Raw genomic sequence first — 20058 nt, forward strand, 5'->3', positions numbered from 1 at the left:
CGTTGTTTAAAACCACCAAGTCTGTGGTAAGTTTTTACAGTAGCCTCAGAAAACTAATTCAGGAACTGTTACAAATACAGCTGCTATAAACCTTTGCATACAAGTCTATGTGTGGACACACTGCTCTTTCTCTTGGACAAATAAGGATGGGATTGCTGGGATAAATGTTTAAATGACTGATTTCCAAGCCAATATATGAGAGTTGCCATCGATCCACATTCTTACTGATACCTGATGTCTTAATTTGTTGGCGCTGCTATAATAAAATACCTGAAACCGGGTAATCTATAAACAATAGAAATTAATTTCTCACAGTTCTGGAGCTGGGAAGTCCAAGATGAAGGCATCAGCAGATTTGGCGTCTGGTAAGGGCCCAGTTTCTAAGACACACCCTAAATGCTGTGTGCTTATATGGCAGAAGGGCAAAAGGGACCTATCTAGCTCCATTCAGCCCTTTTATGAGAACACTAATCTATTCATGAAGGCAGAGCCTTCATGACCCAATCACTCCCCAAAAGCCATACCTCTTAATACTGTTGTATTGGGAATTAAGTTTCAATGTGAATTTTGGAGGGAACACAAACATTCAAACATTCACCATAGTACTTGGTGAGATTAGTCTTTTTGATTTTAGCCTTTGTGTGCCTAACATTAATATATACATAGTGATATCTCATTGTGGTTTTACTTCACATATCCCTGTTGCCTAATGGTGTTAAGCATCTTTTCACGCGCTTTCTTGTCATTCATATTATTTTCTTCAGTGAAGTGTTCATTAAAATCTTTTATCCATTTTTACTCAGTTGTTTGCCTTCTTATTATTAGGTGTAAGAATTCTTTGTATAACAAATATGTTTGCAAATATTTTCTCCCAGTCTATTGCATGTCTTTTCAGTTTCTCAACAATGTCTTTCAAATAGCAAAATTTTGAATGTTGATGAATTCCAATATAATATTTTTATCTTTCACACCTTGTGCTTTTATGTCCTAAGAAATCTGCCTAACCCAAGGTCACAAGGACTTTCTCTTATGCTGTTTTAGAAAGTTTATTGTTTCAGCTCTTACATTTAGCTCTCTGATATATTTCATGTTAATTTTTTTGCAGTGTGAGTTAAGGATCATGGTTCACTTTTTTGCATATGGATGTTCAATTGTTCCAGTCTCATGTATCAAGGACAGCATCCCCAGTGAATTACATTGGCGCCTTTGTGGAAAGTCAATCGCTACACTCTACAGTTATAAAATCAAATAGTTTAAGTCCTCCAACTTTATCCTTTTTTATAAAGTTGCTTTGGGCATTCTAGGTCTTTTGCATTTTCACATAAATTCTAGAATCTGCTTGTCAATTTCTACTCCCTCTCCCCCACCACAGAAAGAGACCTACTGGGATTTTGACTTGGATTATTTAAAATCCATAGATCACTTAGGGGACAATTGAAATCTTGATATTGAGTCATCTAATTAATGAACATGGTATATCTTTCTATTTATTTCAGTTTTATTTAATTCTTTTCAAGCAATATTTTATAATTTTCAGTGTACATGTCTTGCACATAATTTGTTATATTTATTCTTGATTATTTTAAGATCGTAATGCTTTTACAACTGGTGTTTTTAATTTCAATTTTCAATTGTTTATTGCCATCCTTTTCTTTAGAATTTTCTCTTTTGAGAGTTTTGTACTATTTCTCAATCATAATATTTTGTGAGCTCTCTATTTTGTTTTATTAGCACTGCTAAATACCTTCTTATTTATTAGCTTTTACACAAATAAACACTGGTTTATTTAATAAGTCTATTAAATCTTCATTTTCTAATTTGTTAAGTTTTGCTTTTGTATTTATTAATTTTTTCCTTTTACTTTCGTTAAGTTTATTTTGTTACTCTCTTCTAAATTTTTGAGTTAACTATCAAATGCATTTTGCTTTCATTCTCTTATTTAATTATTGTGATAGTGTACTACAGCCACTTAGCTAAGCTTGAAAACCTACATTTCACAGAATCCCCTTCCTTATATGGTTACTGGTTGCAGTTGGCCACAAAGGAAATTTACATGAGATTTAGAAGGCAGAAGTGAAGAAGCAATCATTTTTTTTTTAACTGAAAGGTCAGCATAGGGCCAGGTGCTAGGTATTACTGTTCACAGGTTGCCAAGTACCTGCTGGCTGACCTTTCTGGTGTGGGCAGCAGCCAGACCCTCAGCTCCTACCTTCTGCTCCTTCTGCTTCTGAGAATTCTGGTTCTGTTGCACATGTAGTGGGTGCCAGCTTGTTAGAGGTTCTGAGAGACAGACACGAGTTCCCATTTGTCCTGGTGGATTGCAGTTTTCCCATATTCTCTTCTACTTCACATCCCTCTCCCTTCCTGACTTAACCCTCATCTAGGGATTTTCATTGGAATAACCAAAGGTTTTTGGTCTAGGTTATTACTACACATTTCTTTTTGCCTTGGTTAGCTCTCTAGTGTTTTTTTCTTTTAATTTCTAGCTATGTCACTAGCAATAATTTATACATTAAGTTTTATGGGTTTATTTTTGCCACCATTTCTTTTATAGCACATCTTCCATATTGGAGTTCTTATTTCAATTCATTTCTCAGTTTTATGTCCTCAATCAATTTTTCAGAATGAATGGTTTACTTTCTGAATCCTAGTATATCTAAGAATGTCTCCGTGCTGCCTTCCACATGAATAATAATTAGGTTGGGTAAGCGAACAGTTGTTTGTATCGTTTTGTTTTGTTTTGTTTGCTGGCCTAGCACCCATCTCTTCCTTTCAGGGACTGTCTTCCCTTATTCTCCATTCATGTGGACTGGCAGGAGATGATGCCATTCCCAGACCCCAAGGTGGACAGATATGTGACAATGAAAGCATGGCGACCTCCTGCCATGTGACTGAGTCAGTGATGGGCATTGACCAATGCCAGGCCATGACAGTGACTTTTGCTGAACTATCAGAGAAGTCTTGAAGCTGCTAATGGCCAACTAGGTCACCATGTGGACTGTCCCAGGCTACCACCTGAGAAAGGAGCCAATCCAAAGTAATGCAGAGCTGGGAGATGACAGGAGGCAAATTCTTAGGCACCTGGATTCTGCCAGAAAAGAAAACTTATTTATTCACAACTAAAAGTCCCAAAGGTAGATTCAATTTCTGTTAGATCCTGATTTCAGATTATCCCTCTTTCATCTCATTGGGGATTTTTTTTTTATTAATTGGGTTATGGGATTTAATGGAGTAAATCTGTTACACAGAGGGCATATATTTTCTTATTTCTCTGAGTGGAGCCCTTGTTCACAGCTGCTGGAGTAATTGGTGTGCTTGGTGCCTTCTACTTGCCCATACAGAGGGTATATGTATCTGTTCAGGACTGAGATTTCTTATAGAGCCTGTCAACAATTGTTTATGTATTGGCTCCTATTCAAATTGTTTAGTCCCAGATAAAATAGACATTTTCTGTGCTTTCTTCTGCTAGATTTGAGTGGAGAGTGGCTTCCATTTGCCAGGAGGATGGATTGGGTGAGGGACAAGGGATCCATGCAGAGAGACTTCTGTTCCCATGATTGTTGTGACACCCTCAGGCACCCTAAGGTTGACTGAGTCATTGAACTCCTTTCCCCTGAAACAGGGACATCAAAGATATAGCCAGTAAGTCCAGGCTACAGCCCCTGGCCTTGGACAGTCTCTCTGCACACTGGCACCTGCCTCAGTTTCCAAAATCATTTGTGGGGTTGAAATGCCTGCATATTCTCCATCTCCTTTCATCCTACTCCACAGCATCACTCCTATCATTTCATCACTAACCATTAACTCTACCTCTCTCCCCCAAACTCGGGCTTTCCGTGAATCTCCCAGGTAATCTGTCTACTTACTTCACATGCAAGGTATAAGCTTGCTATACCTCCCACAACCCTAATGATTCTCAAACCCCAAAAGGCCTATCTCCTAAGGGGGCCTGTAAGAACACAGGTGTTCTCCTATTGTAAGGAGTGGGGTGGGGGGAACACAGGTGGGGAGAGGAAGAGAGGAGTTGGGGGTGAGGCACATACAATGAGAAAAGGAATATTTTCAATATTCTTGAATTCATATCAAACTGAAAGTAAAACTCAACAAAATCTTCTTGACTGGAGATACACAGAAGATAAGCTTAGAAAACTCTACAGGGGCAGAGGTGTTGAGAAACACAGCATCTAACTCTACCCAGTAAGTTCCCGGTTGACCAATGGATTCCCATCCGTGTTTTAAAAGCTATTGGAGATATATAAAGGCTGGGTGGGTAGACGGATAGATGGATAGAAATCCCATAAAAAAACAAACTGTATTTCAAAAATACAACTATGATTTGAGCCATCTTGCTTATCAGAGGACAGCAGCATTCCATTTAGGAAGATAATTTCCATTTTGGTTAATAATGTCTTGATAGTTGTAGCAGAAACTATTAGCTGTCTACCAAAATGCTGTCTCTCTTTCCTCCACCACTATGATTCTATCTGGAAAGTGGATACCAGCCTGATACCACACTTCCCGGTGCCCCTTACCCCAAGGAAAGGCCACGTGACTGTTCTCAGCACAGAATGTGAACAGCAGTGGTGTGCACTGCCAGACCTGACCCATGTCCCCACGAATCCGCCTCTCCACATTCCTTCAACTGACTGAGACTGCAAGGACTGGAAGATCCTTGGAGGCCAGTGCTCCAGTTGGCAGAACTGCCATTAGCCTGGTTTCCTGAATGACTGGCTGGAGCAGAAATACTCACCCCCCATGTGAGACAAATATGTTTTTGATCACGTCATTTTGAAGTCTTCTCTCCCCCCAGCAGTTTATCATTTTACCCTAGCACAATGGAATTCTCAGTGAATCAAAATCAATTCTTTCCCACTTCCTACCTTCTTGCTACTTCCACAGTATGGAAAGAGCACAGAAGAAAGTCCAACAGTTCTGCAGAAAATTGTGAGAGAAACCATGAGTTTTCATGGGCACCTTGAGAGAGAGATAATGAGATCTCCTGGAATGTGGAGAGAAATAGAGGGAGAAAAGAGGACTAGAGTGACACAGGGGTCAAAAGAGAGGGTGTAATCAGTGATAAACACCCAGTGGCAGGCACAACTGAGTATCAGAACATCTAACACTCACTGTGATGTAGCCCTCACTCCAGTACCCCGAAAATCTTCAGCAAATCCTACAACACAAAACTGCCCCGTGTTAAATGGTCTTTGGGGTGATGATGCTGTGGGGCCAAGCAAATGTGGTATTATAGACGCAGGGCATGATGTAGGACCAGATCTGGGTTCAAGTCCCTTCACTCACGTGCCTTTGCACAGCTGTGAGTTTCCTCATTACGAAGTGACTAAGTAACCCCCCTGGGACTTCCAGTTAAACATGGCAGCCTGATCTGCTCTCCCTGGAGTCCCACTAGTGCAAAAGTAGAATAATCTCTTCAGGCACAAACCCACAAGGACAAATAGAAGAGGAGTAAGCAATCACAAAATATTGAAAAGTGGAAATTAGACAGCCAAATAGTACCTGACAACATAATGGGGAAAGCTGAAATCCAAGCAAGTTGTGGGGAAGACCAATGATAGGTTATTTGGGCTTCAGAACCCTGGAAAATCTAAGGATTCAAAATAGCAGGCACCGCCCCCCCAAAAGTGAGGATGCAGGTGGGGCTGCAAATGAGAGGTTTGCCTGAAAGTCTTTATGAGGAATAATTAGACTCTCAATATCCTCTTCTACCCTGGCAGAAGACTAGACTTTCTCACTCTAAAGAGATAAAAACAGAGAATTCAGCAGCACTGGGAACAACTAAGGATGAAGGGGGAAGGCACAGACTGTAAATAGGGGAACTAATTGAGGGGAAGATGCAGCCCCTTTCCCCATTCAGCTCCCACACCCCTGCAGCAGGAATTATGTACCACCTCCACCCCTGGCAGGACACTGTGGAACCGGCTCTGATTAAACCAACTATCCCAACAGAAAAGACCTACAGGTACTGACATTCAGTGGTACCCCAAAGAATCAGCCCAGCCACATTGCCCTGGAATGTCATTCATAGTCAAAAAACTTCACCCACGCACATAGTTTCCAAACAGATTTTTAGTGCTTCACTCTTAAATATGAGCAACAGCCAAGGATTGCCAACATATAATGAAGGATGTTGACAAGAATAAAGTGGAGTTGACTATCAATGTTAATTACAGTATGTCTGAACATGTTGAGAGAAGTTCTCACTTCCTTTGCAGAATTAAGAGATTAGTTGAGAGGTATAGAAACTATACAACCAAAAAATGGACAAGTATTAACCCCGGGGAAAACAAAAATTTACACAAGAAAGGAAATGTGATCACAGTACTCTACATGGTTCAGCTGCAAAGAATGGATTATACGGTCATAATATCAAGACTAAATATTGGTCCAACCAAAAAGATGACATAATTCTGTTGGAAGGCAAGAAAGAACACAAGTACATCTGTATATTGGGGGAGGGGTGGTAGCAAAAACCTCATTTTCTATAGTAGGAAACTAATTGTAATGTCTAAATGTGCCCATGAAAAAGGAGGCTGTATAAGCATGATATTTTAAAAATATGGAGACTAATGTCACAAAAAGAGTTGAAAGTGACTGCCTCTTGGAAGTGGGACTCAGGGGAGGTGAAGAGCAGAATTATTAGACTTTTTTTAAACCATGTACATGTGTATAAGTGTCCAAATAAAACACATGTTTAAATAAGGTGCTGAAGTTCATGAAGATGTCTGCTAAGTTGACCTGTATTACAGCCATATAAATTGTCATGAATTCTTTTCTTTTTGTATGTTATACTTGATGACGAACTTTTTCTTTTTCCTCTTTTTTTCCCTCTCCTCCTAATGGGGCCCAATGATTGAGAACAATACTGACAGCAATGACAGCTGCTACCCTTTATTGTCTTATTTAATCTTTGCAAAAAACATGATGGGGTTGGTGCTACTTCTTGTTCTGTCTTAAGGAAAGAAACCGAGTTTAGAAAGACTCTGTAACTTTGCCCAGGCTACATGATAACAAAGGTGGATCAAGGGTTGAACACAGGCACTGTGACCCCAGAGCCTGCTCACTGACACTACATGCTGGAAAGCTTCCTGTCACTGAAGCAGGTGGTAAATTAGAAGCTTCAGTTTGCTGACTGCAAACCTGCAGCATCCAAGAGCCATGCGTGAGAACAGCCATCATCAACACAACACATGCCCTGCCCACTTTGGCCAGGTAAGTGTTACCTCACCAGCCTGGGCCCCTATCCCTGATCCCTGGTAAGGCCTCTGAGCTAAGATTTCACAGTCCCATGGCCATACCTGGTGCCTGGAGAACAGTTCATGGGTAACACATGACATCAGCTTGACACTTGACCTGTGCAACCCCTGTTTCAGCTCTTGGGGGCCTCTCCTGCTGTCTTGGTTAAACATCTGCTGACTATAACCTACAGCCTGCAGCACCTGGCCAAGATCTCCCTTCCCTCACTCCCTGGCAGAGTGCACAGCTTGGCTAGAAAAGTCAAAGCCATGAGGACCTAGGAAGAGTTACAAGGTAATAGCACATCCTCAAGGGCCAAGTGAGAGGCCTCGGCTCAAGACCTTATGGCAGATGAAAAATGGCATGAAAGTCTTTGCTAGTCCTCCCACTGAGAGTGGAGTCTAATCCCTCCTCTCGAATGCACGCTGGCTCAACCGAGCTGACCCTTGAGACCGCGATGCTGGAGAGCCCACCTGGCGGGTCCCTCCAGGCCTCTCAAACACTTGCTCAGGGGTCCTCAGCGAGAAGCAGCAGAGTGCAGAGCATCCCTGAGAAGGGGAGGGAGGGGCAGGGGGCTCAGGAAAGGAGAGCAGGAAGAAGGCAGAGGGGATGCCTCATGGGACTCTGGAGCACCCAGCATGCTGTGCTCTTCTGCCTGAGTCAGGCAAGGGAGGAGAGGAGCCGTCTACACCTGCCAGGGAGACCCTCCTGGGGCTGAGAGCCATGTACAGACAGCCCTGCACTCCCTTCAGAGCCCTCTGCCCTCCGAGGATTCCACAGAGGAAAGGAAGGGCAGACTCCCAAGGAAGCCACAAAGCCCACCCAAGGGTGGGTCTGGCAGGCCAGGGCACTCAGATTTCCACTCCTGTGCTTTCTCTGTAACACCAGGCTGCACCTGAGTAACCACCTCGGAGGTGTGAAGGGAGGAAAGGCAGGGGGAGGGAAGAGGAGGGGAGAGGAGGGGAGAAGAGGAGAGCGGAGAGAAGGGGAGTGGAGGAGAGGGGAGGGGAGGGTAGAGTTGGGTTCATATCCCAGGTCAAAGTGGGTTTTCAGGCAGGGCCCTGGCTGTGTAACTGTTACAGTTCAGGGAAGGAACTTAACCCACTTATGACCTCGTGCAAGCACACACACACATACAGAGGTATCAGACTGAAAGGAGCTACAAATCACATACCATGTTCTGCTCCGGGGAAATGTGGGTTCTGAAGAACCTTCTAGAAACATGTGAGCACCAAGACCCAGCCCTCTGTTCACCATTTGCAATAGACACTAATGTCCAAGTGCCCGGGAAGGAAGAAGTGCCTGGATAGATTTCTGACCACAGTGACCCACCCCAGCGTCCACCCACATGCTCGGTGGCTCATGGAGTCAGGTGGCTGCAGGTGGCTCTATGGATGGAGTGAGGGCCTGGGCTATGGAGCAGCTCTGCACCCCGTGCCCTGGGCCTGAGCACAGACCTGCAGGCAGGGGGCACGTGCACGCAGCGCTCACACACCCGCTCCAAGCCTCTGCCTCTCTGAGACATGTGGGGCTTTTCACTCGCCTGCAAACCCCAGTGACTCAGAGCTATGGAGTTTCCAGATCTTCCTCCTTGGAGCTCAAATGACATAGCTGAGTAATTAGAGGGGTTGCAAGGGTCAGAGCACCGGTTTCCCGACCCTCAAGCCACTCTGGAGGACAGCAGAGACTCTGGTCATAAGGACCATCTTCCCTCAGAGCCCCGAGGCCTGACCACACCACCACACCCAACCCGCCACAGATGGGGCCTGGGGCCTGCCTCTGCCCTGCCCAGAGGTCCCCATCGGGCTCTACCCCCTCCCGTGGAATTCTGGTAAGGGCAACGGGAGGAATGGGACAATGGCCTAAAATTAGAACCCACAGCAGAGGCATGGAACTCTGAGTCATGCATTGTTCCTTTTCAGTTGGTTCTGTCCCCAGTGAGTGCTGACAACAGGGCAGGAGCAAGCCAGGCCTGGGGAGAGGGGCTGTGGGAGTGGCGGCCCCGTGTGCCTGGCTCCTGGACATCAGAGACTGATGAGAGGACAGAAGGCCAGCATTGCCCTGGGGTCAGTACTAACAGGTCTGGAATTGGAGACCTGGGCCAGCCACCGCTGTCTTCACCTTCTCCCCGCCTGCCATTGGGCCGCGGGCCCAGCCTAGATAGCATTTCTGTGCGAAGTGCACTGTGCACAGAAGATGCCTGGGCCGTGGTCAGGATTGCTCAGGAACCACTGTGCGGCTGGTCCCTCCCCCAAGGCCACAAGCTTGTCATCTTCCCAGAGAAAAATGATTCATAGGTGTGTCTCCAGTCTGCACCCCCAGGAAGGGGACTGTATCTCCTTTCTAGCAGGTTGAGGGCTTCATGACGGTGGGGGTCCCCAGCACGGAATCTTGCCCCAGAGACCTCTCGTCCATCTCCTCAGCACCCCACAGGCTTCCTTTAAAGAAGAAACCTATATTTGGAGCTTCTGTCCTGCGTGGGGCTCCTCCACCGTCACCATGGAGGTGAGCGTCCTGTCTGCAGGCAGCTCCAGCCCACGGCGGGAGCCCCTGGTAGGGTGGGCGTGCGTGGCACTGCTTTCCTGTTTGTGCTGGGCTTTGCGGGAGGGGTGGAGACAAGAGAGAGAGTCCCCCTAACCTTTCAGTGGCCCCCAGTGTACCCCAGGTTTCCGCAAAAGACAGCAATGCCAGAACCACCATGCAAGCAACTGGTCTAGCGCCAACTCCCCATGCTGAGGGTCTGAGACTGTGGGACCCGGGTAGCCCCACAATCTGCCTCTCCCTGCAGCCAGTGGCAGGAGAAGACCACGCTTAGTGATGCGGGCCTGGTTCACAGTCACATCAGATGAATGCTCGTGGGTCCAGTGAATCACTGCTGGGCATGACGAGGGGACAAGCCTGAGCCAAGACAGGCCAGCAAAGAGGGAGGCAGGGACACGTAGTGGCACAGGGAGTGAAGGTGGGAGACGAGGCTTGGGCGCCTTGGGGTGGGGAGGCAGTGGTGACCCACGTGCCAGCCAGGGATGGTGGGAGAACAGCGGAACCAGGACCAGAAATGGAGGATTCAGGGCCTGAGTTTTGTCAGAAGATAGTGAGAACATGGCTTCTCCAAGGCGACCTCTGCCTCCAAGATCGTGTGAGCAAGGGGACGGCCAGCCGGCGTGGGAACCCGCTGTGAAGTTGCACACGTGTGCACTGTCCCTTCACTGGAGTCCCCAGGGGTCTCGCCCTGCTCTGCCCAACACCCACCCACAGGCTCACGTGCCCCAGATCTCAGAGGAACATGTCTGCTAGACTCAGTCCCCCAAAGGGCAAGGGACACGTCATCTCCCCTCAGAGCCGGCTGACGCTGTAAGAGACGCTGCTGGCAGCTGGGAGAATTTCCCAGGCTGGAGAGTGCCGGGCACGTGGCTGGGCTGCGGGAAAGGGCGGCGCAGCAGCCACTGGCATCCAGGCCTGGGGCGAAGTCAGCTCTCTGAGGGGGTTGGGGGGTGTCTGTTTAGATTGAAAGAAAATCATCAGAAAACCCAGAGCTTCAGTTCCAGTTCAGACCGGCTCATTGGTTTGTTGCCTTTGTGAGATGCAGTCTCTGTTTATAAAGAGTGTTTGTGTATGTTTCCATCTGGGATTCAGCAGATGAGCACAGTGAATTCCAGGGTCTGCTTCACGGATCAGCTCAACTTGAACACACGCACATGCTGCCCTCAGACGGGGGAGCCCAGGCGTGTGCTGTCTCCTGTCTGTCTGCTCCCCAGACAGCCCAGGACGGAGGGTGCCCTGCGCAGACTGGAGGCAGGGGCTGCCCCACCAGGAGGAGCAGGGGCTGAAACACCACAGCTGACCCTTGTGGAGACTTCCAATGTGCACGGCTCGTGGATCATCTCATTTAAATCCTGTAACAACCCCAGGCAGTTGGTGTAATTATTAACCCCGTTGTGCAAATAAAAATGGAAATCAGACAGATCGAGCAACATGCCCATGGCTTCCTGTGGATGCCACTCTGGTGATCTGGATCACCTGCCCTTGGCCTTTTTCCTCCAGTCCCTCCTCCATCCTGATACCAGAGAGCTCTGTCTAATCTCGAATTTGACTGTGTTGGTCCCTGCTTAAAAACCTTTAATAACCAACCTGAAGATAGAGGCGCAGTCCTTGGCACACAATGCCTTCCACTGTGTGATCACAGCCTCTCTTCCTGCCATCCCCAACCTCCAGCCAGTTGGAACTTCTCACCGTTCCCTCAAACAGAGGTGCCCTTCCCCACCCCGCCCTATCCTAAATCGGCCTGACAAAACCGAACTCCACTTACTCCTCAAGACACACGCTTCTCCATGAAAATTCTGTGGCTTCCTTTCCCCCCGTTAAGCCACAGTGCTAGGTCAGAGGTGTTCGGTGTCTGATAGAGGAAGAAAGGAGCCGGGGAGGGTTAGGAAGGAGAAGGAGGTGAGGATTACGGTGATGTTCTGGGCACCAGTGGCCCCTTTACTCCTCCCATGGAAAGCTCCACTCACTACGACATTAGCCCCATGGGGCCTCCTGAGCATGACATTTCGTCCCAGGTCACAGGTACAAGTTGAACTGGAGAGAGTACTCTCATTATTACAGGATTAGGGTTTTTTGGCTTTTTCTCTTTGGGACAACTCCCTCGCTCTATGGACTACTTTTCAAAACAGCTGTAGTGCTGCAGGCTACTGCAATCTGGGTGTAGGGAGCATTTCCCATTTGTCCTTTTTGAATGTCATCAGATTTAATTCAGCCCAGCTCTCCAGCCTGACAAGGTCTCTGTGGGTTTTTTGACCCTCACACCTAATCACTTTCCCTCTCGGTCCTGGGTCATGCCCTCATCTGATAAGCATAACATCCATGCCTTCATCCCCATGGCCACTGGAATCATTAAACAGCCGAAACACCCTGCTGAAACCTCCCTCCATCTGACCTCAGTCTTTTCCTCCATCAGCACCCTTTGGGTGTGGTTATTCAACCCAGAGAGCATGGTAGGAGCAAAGCCTGGCTCCAGGTAATCCCAGGAGATGGAGAAGTGAAGAATCTGCCCAGCAGGGGCCCAGCAGGGGTCCAGCCGGCCTCCGGGAGAGGAAGGGGAGAGCCAGACACCCAGGAAGGCTCCGCGTGGTTGGGGAGCTGGGTCTTCTCCATCTCAGGTGCTTCCCTCCTGCCCCTTCCTCTGCTCTGTGTCTCCTTTTTCCTGCTGAACTCTTATGAGTTATCTCACTTTCAGAATTCCCAGGAGAGACGTGTGGCTGCCTAGTCACCATGCAGGATGGAAAGCACCTGTCGGGCAAACCAGGGTGTCAGGGACATCTCGTCTCCAGCCAGTGGACGGCTAATGTGGGCTCAAGTCCTGATTCCTGAGCCAACCAGCTGTGGCCAGAGGAACAGGGGCCCAACTACAACACCCAGCAGTGACTTGCAAGGAGCTGCCTGAGGCTGCTTGCCCCAGAAGGTGGCGGTGGGGATGGTGGCCTTGGAGTCTCATAGACAAGTGCTCCTGGCACCCAGACTGTGAGAATGGGAGCTCGAGGCTTGTAGGCTGTGGTGGAGCTGGGATCTGAAACTAGACGTGACAAGAGCAGCTCTTTGCTGGGCAGCACAACCAGCTGCCCCTGTTATCAGGGGCAGAAAGTGCCATTGGGCTGGTTGAAAGAGAGCAGATTGGCAGCAGATACTGCCCAGACAGGGTCAGCCTAGGAGAGGCCCGGCAAGAGGGAGCCAAAAAGAAGAATCCAGCAATGCATGTCTACGGGCACCCGGCAGGCTGGGTGGCACAGGAGAGGTGAGCCAGGTCCAGGTCCCCCGGGGCTGCACAGCAGCACAGGGTTCACTGACAAGAGGGGTTCCAAGGACTGGAGTTCCTGCAAGGGCCCGGGGCAGAATGCAGGCCTAGGAACATGGTGGGACCTCACATTAGATTGGTCTTGGGCAAGCCCTAGTCTCTGCATCTGGGGCATGAGGTCACAGCAGGGCTACCAACAGGAGATAATATCCCTGCCTCATCCAATTACAGAACTGGCTCCTTACATTTCCCACGCCTTGGTTGGGATTTATTCCTGAATCCACTTTCCAGAGAGCTGGATGCCTACCTGGCCTCAGCCGTAGGGGAAGGACGAGACAGGGTCAGAGAAGGGTCAGGTCGTCCCAGCCCGTGGGTCTCCATTCACTCCCACAGGAATCACTTGAGAGATTTGGGGTGAAACAGGCACACTTGCCCTCTACCCCAGTCACCACTCCCACCTCCTAATTGGTAACTCCTTAAAAATGAACATGAAGGAATTTCAGAACTCTGTCAAGCAGAGCCTGGCCAGTTCCTGGTGATGACCACCTTCTTTTCTGCAGATTCACAAGCTGTGTTTGTATCTACCTAGTCTCGGAACCTACTCGGGTTTGATACCTTCTGCAGTAATCCAGCTCCTCTCGTTTTTTAAGTTCAGAATGCCATTGGTCCAGGTTTCCTGACCCTCTCCACGTTTCCAGGATGCCTTGGCATTATTCAGTTGCACAGTGCTCCCAGACCTGCCCGAAACTTCCCTGCAAGATACCAGAACATCAGTTGATCACCCCCAGGGCAACGGTTGGGTATTGTCTGAGTAATCAGGTTACAAGTGCAGTGATGGAATTGAACATCTGCATTAGTTCTGGATCATTCATCTAAGGCAGAGGAAAATTCAGCCCAGGGGCAACAGGAGGAGCCCTTGTTTACACCAAGGGGAGGGGCTCCTTGGGGGTAGTTAGCACCTGAGCCAATTCCTCACTCATTTTGCAAGATCAAGTCCAAACTCCTCAGCCTCAGTCATATGAGGAAATGACTCTACCTTGGGAAGCGGTTTTTCAATGTATTGCTCCTGTGCATTTTGAAACATGAACAGAAAACAGTAGTGATAAGATACTGGGAAATTATTTCACTTTAAAGGTGAAAGAAAGGCCTTGGGTGTTGGAGAAGCCTGGTGAGGTCAGATGGGAAGGGCTTAATCACTGCTGATCTTAGTCATCTCTTCCCTCCAAATGTGCGGGAAGTTAGAGGTGTCCCTGTGCTGGAAGCAGGAGACACACAGGTCCTAGGGAGACCATGAACTTGGAACCAGACCTCTCCTTTTCTCCTGACTTTCCCTCTGCATGGAAGTTCCAACCATCTTAATAAACAAAATAAAAACAACTTCACCAATAGGGAAAAGACTAAATAAATTATAAAATGATTAAATATATATTTAATTTATACTTACCTAATATATTAATACATTTCACTTCATATAAAATGGTATGATTTTATCCACTGTTAAAATTGGGATTTTAAGTCATATGTACTGCCTTTATAATAAAATATCAGCATTACCAAACAAAAGCCTAAAATTTTGGTTTAAAAGCATTGAGTTTTTAAAAGTTTGTATTAACACTCCCTTTTTTTCAATTCGGAGGAAGTCCTTTATTAATCTAGCTCACTGTTAATTTTTCTTATCATTTGGCTTTTAAATGTAGTAAGAGCAGTTCGCTAGTTTGCTGACTCTCTGGCCTGTGCAGTTTCCCTTCCTCATGTCACCATGTCTCTTTGTCCGCATTCCGAGCAAACTTCTTCAGCTCACCTAGAGCATTGCAATCTGACCTCAGCCTCTGTAGCTCCAGGAAAACTGCTCCCCAAGGTCACCAGCACCTCATGGGCTAAATTCAGTAGGCGCTTTTCAGGTCTCAGGGTAGAGATTTCTGGGTAGTGTTTGACACTTGGCAACCCCTGCCAAGGAGGGCCACCGAGGGTCTCTCCCTTTAATTCCCATATATCCTCCCTCCTGATTTCCAAACATGCCCCCTCCTTCCGGCCTCTTGTCCTTAGCCTGTCCTTAGAGACTGCCATTCCCCAGCGTTCTCTCCCGAGTGCCCTTTCTGTTCCCTCTACTTGCAGCTCCCTCCCTCGGATTCAATTCTGCTGATCAGACAATGCCCCTCCTGAGCTCCAGATCCAAGACCCACAGCACCCCAAACCCCACAGCCTCAAGCCAGCCGCTGGTCTCCGGCTCCTCCTGCCTGGTTCAGCCCAGAGGCCCCCATTCGATCTGAATCGCAGGGGGTGGGAAGTGGGTGGTGGTTCTTGCCTTCTCCCTTTCTGTAACCACCTTATTCAATTCATCTTCAAATCCTATACCTGCTCCTCCTTTGGAACTCTCAAACCCACTCCCTCCTCTCCATCCTCCACACAAGGAGTCATTTCTATAAAATGCAAATCTGACGAGACCATTCCCCTTTTTAAAATTGTTCAAGGGATACTTGCCACCTTTGGAGCACAGCGTCTTCCCTGCAGCCCTCCTTCTGGAGCTGCCCACCTCTGCAAGCCCCGCCCTGCAGCAGACCTCACCCCATCAATCCGCCCACCCCTCCTTCAACTCCTCCAGCAGGTGGTGGTACCCCAGGCTTCCAGGTCTTAATCCAAAATCCTACTGCTGCGTAACCCAGATTGGCCAAGGCCTCACCAGCCTCTGAGAACAAATGAGGATACTCTCTTGGTAATGACCTAGATTTCTCTGGTCCATGTTGTGCAAGTTTGGCATCTTCCAATCTCCACTCCAAATATTTCTAGAAGTTCCCAAGAGTGTGTCACCAATGTCCACACACAAGTCCAGCTGCTGCCTAATGGTCTATTGGGTGCTTGTTGAGGACGTAATTGCCTTCCCAGCATCCGTTTCATACACCCCACTCCCCCTGTAGTTGCCAAACAGTGTAAACAGCCTGACCCCATCTCAAGCCTGAGGGATCCTGACCGGCCGAACCCAGGGTTTCTCAACCTCAGCACTATTGACATGCGGGGCCAGTTAGAGGTGGGAGTGGGACTGTCCTGCAGGTTGTGGGATGGTCAGCAGCATCACTGGACTAGATGCCAGACATGCACACACACCCCTGTGACAAGATGTCTTCAGATATTGCAAAATGTCCTGGGGGGGGTGGGGAGGGAGCAAAATTGTCCCTGGTTGAGATGCACTGGTCTAAGCTAATTCTATAAGGTCATTTCCTTCCACAGTTCTTGGGCAAGTTTGAGTATATGACCTCAACTGGGTGAATTAGAATGAAGTTCAAGAATTGTGTTCAGTGTTCAGTGGTTTTGTCTTCTCACCTGCTCCACGAGTCATGAGAATTGGAAGCAGCCATTTTGCAAACACAAGGAGAGCCAGCTGTAGGATGAAACTGGCACCACAGAAACAACAGTGGCATGAAAAGATATCAAGTCCTGCATGGTACCCTTGGGCCTCAAGATCGAATTGTCTTAAGCTTACTGCATTGCCGGGCATTTCTATTAATATGTTCTAAGCCTATAAATTCTCTTTGGTGTTTACGTCATTTACAGTTCTGTCACTTGCGACTGAAACCATCATTGCTACATCCTTTATCTGGGCCAGAGCCACAATCTGACAGAGAACTCTGCACAACCGCCGATTACTACTGCCATGTCCCACTGTGCTCTGATTGCCACCCGACTGTGCCACCTGTGTGCAGCACTGCCCATGGGCACCGCCACCAATGTCTTGGAACCTCAAGATGCAAAGCCAGCAGGTCCAAGGCGCAGTGAAGTAGAATACTTCTCTTTCCTTCAAGTTACACCCTGGGAGAGGATATCAAAGCTCATTGCTCCGGCCTCAATATTATCCAGAGTTTTAGTGAAACAGACATTTTCGTTTTACTTGCATTGCAGCCTTGTCTCTCCCAATGACAAGATGTAAGTCTGTGGGACATGACCAAGGACAGAAGTAAGTAATAGTCACCACCCCATGTTAGACTCCCTCAGCCTCTCCAAGGCTAACCAGGCCTCACAGGGATATGTCTAATCTTAGAACAAAGTCTCTCCCAGAAGGCCCCCCAGTGCTTGACCCAGACTCTGTTTTTTTAGACCAATATTGGTACATCAATCGGCTCGTGCTACTTTAGGCTGCAGCATCAAGCAATCCTAAAATCTCAGGGGCTTGCAAAGGCTTTTATCTTGTCAGTAGTATATTTATAGCATAAACATAATGGTTCTAGAAGTAAATTTAGTATAATGGTTTCTCCATTCCAGAGTTCTTTATTTAGATTCATCTCTTGGTTAACTGGATTCCACCACCAAGTAGTTTTTCAAGAAATACTTACAGGTGCAACAGTCTCAGCATACTTTCCTGTTTGTGAATGACTCTTGCCTTTAGACTTGAATGACAATGTGGCTGAGGGAAAACACATTGGGTCACACTGCTCTTGGAACTCTATAGACAGCACTGCGCTACTTTTTGCTATTACTGGGGATGTGTCAGACCAGCTGACATAGTTTTTCCCCTTGTGAGTGACTTGCTTTTTCTGCCTGGCTGGCCATATGATTCTTTTTAGCTTTAATGCTTAATTACTTCGCTAGGACATGTTCCTTTTGGAACACATTGCACCCTATCAAATTGTACACTCCTTCATAGGGCAGTTTTCTTTTATATTTGAATTTTTTCTACCTCACTGATTCTGCCTACTTCTACTGGAACAACAATTACATTTACGCTGGATTTCTTTTGTTCATCTTGAACTTCTACCTATTTTTTTCTATCTTTGTTCTTCTCCATTTCATTTTATGAGATTTTTCTCAGCCTTGTCTACTATGCGTCTTACCCCGCTTTCAAAAACTGTTACATTCTTGTGATTGCCAATAAGGTTTTTGTCTTTCTAACACATTTATTATTATGTTACATCTCTATTATTTGAGATTTGTCAGCTCACTTTCTCTCTCTGTCCGGTCTCTTAGTCTTGCTTCTTTGATCTCTTTCATTTCTTCTCTAAGTTCTTCCTTTTACCCCTTAAGAGTTTATGTTTTCATCAATTCCTTTGAGATAGGGACAGGGTATTTTAGGAAATGTTCTTTCATTTTCTGAAGTAATTTTTTTCTGATAATTTTACTTTTTTTTTTTTTTTTCTCTTTTTTTTTTTTTTTTTTTGAGACAGAGTCTCGCTTTGTTGCCCAGGCTAGAGTGAGTGCCATGGCGTCAGCCTGGCTCACAGCAACCTCAATCTCCTGGGCTCAAGCGATCCTGCTGCCTCAGCCTCCCGAGTAGCTGGGACTACAGGCATGTGCCACCATGCCCGGCTAATTTGGCCAATTAATTTCTTTCTATTTATAGTAGAGACGGGGTCTTGCTCTTGCTCAGGCTGGTTTCGAACTCCTGACCTCGAGCAATCCGCCCGCCTCGGCCTCCCAGAGAGCTAGGATTACAGGCGTGAGCCACCGCGCCCGGCTGATAATTTTACTTATTATGCATCTTTTCTTCTTTGTCTGTTGAAACAGTTTTCTTAATGATTTCTTTCTATTTATTACTCATCATTGAAAGGGGAAAGTTCCATCCAGGCAAGTATTTTTCTTAGGAATTACGTCAGGGAGGTACAGGAGAGGGACCAGGGCAGCTGCCAGCTTCCATTGAGGCAGCACACTAAGCCCAGTTTCTCACCAAAAGCACCGTGTTCTCTGTCTAGGGGCACAGTGTCCCTGCCGGTTCTGGGGACCTCCTCCCATCTTGAATCATGAGGATGAGTAGAACATTTTTTTTTTTTTTTGCAGTTCCCTCTTCTTCAAATATCTTTCTTATTATTTTTATATCTTTTCCCCTTCATTTTTAAAAATCAGCTTTATTGGGGGTATTATTTACATGCATTAAAGTTCACCCATTTTAAGAATACAGTTTGAGGAGTTTGACAATTGTATAACCATCATGAAACCATTATCACAATCAAGATATAAAACATTTCTGTCACCCTAAAAAATTTCCCTGTGTCCCTCTGTATCATACCAGTCCCTTATCCTAGCTGTCCCGAGCCCTGGGGAACCACTCATCTACTTCCCGTCACTATTGCCTTTCATAGAACTTCGTGTGAGTGGAATCATATAGTACGTCGTCTTTTATGGTTTACTTCTCTCACTTAGCATAAGGCTTTTGAGGTTCATGCATATTTTTGTGTGAATCAATGTTTTGTTTCCTTTTTATTGTGAAGTAAAATTACATGAGAATTCTACATTTTGTTTACCCATTTGCCAGTTAATGGACATCTGGGCTGTTTCCAGTTTGAGCCACTTATGAACAAACGTGCTATGAACCTTTACCTACAAGTATGAGTGGTCAAATCTTTTCTCTTGGGGAATTATTAGGCCCGGGATTGCTGGGTTGTGTAATAAATGTGAACCAAGCTGTTTTCCAAAGTAAATGTCTTACACTCCCAAGTAATCTATCAGCTTTTCAGTTGGTTTTCCTCAACAATGCTTGGTATTTTCAATCTTTTAAATCTAATGCTATTGGGTATATATCAGTATCTCATTGTTGTTTGAATTTGCATTTCACTGAAGAACAGTGAGGCCAAGCACCTTTTCATGTGTTTATTGGCCATTCATGTCTTCTTTGGTGAAGTGTGTCTTCAAAATTTTGCTCACTTTTTAAAAAATTGGGTTATTTGTCTTATTATTGAGTTGTAAGAGTTCTTTAAATATTTTGACTACAATTCTCTGGTCAGATATATGTTTAGAAAAAAATATTCTCACATTCTACATCTTCCTTTTCATTTTCTTAACAATGTCTTTTAAAGAGAAAAAGGCAGTGACAAGCAATCCCAAAATCTCTGTCGCTTGCAATGGTTTTTACGTTGTCAATATTATATTCATAGTATAAACATAATAGTTCTATACGCAAATTTAGTATAATGGTTTCTCCATTCCAGAGTTCTTTGTTTAGACTCATCTCTTAATTAACTGGATTGATTAAGCTCATTTTATCAATTTTCTTTTTTTTTATGGATCAAGTTTGTGTGTCCTCTTTAGAGTTC

The 20058-nt window shown here is 46.2% G+C and overlaps 1 long non-coding RNA gene across 2 annotated transcripts; it reads left to right on the plus strand.

Moving 5' to 3' along the window:
• Window positions 1-9179: 9179 nt before the first annotated feature.
• On the plus strand, window positions 9180-11225 carry LOC105863224 (uncharacterized). Of its 2 annotated transcripts, none has more exons than XR_001150390.2 (3): window positions 9180-9551; window positions 9678-9759; window positions 10888-11225. It is a non-coding gene; the product is annotated as an uncharacterized LOC105863224 (long non-coding RNA). The 2 variants fall into 2 exon arrangements; XR_002223564.2 differs by having other exon boundaries at window positions 10891-11225.
• The last annotated feature ends 8833 nt before the right edge of the window (window positions 11226-20058 follow it).

The sequence above is a fragment of the Microcebus murinus genome, chromosome 3, assembly GCF_040939455.1.
Source record: "Microcebus murinus isolate Inina chromosome 3, M.murinus_Inina_mat1.0, whole genome shotgun sequence".
NCBI lineage: Eukaryota > Metazoa > Chordata > Mammalia > Primates > Cheirogaleidae > Microcebus > Microcebus murinus.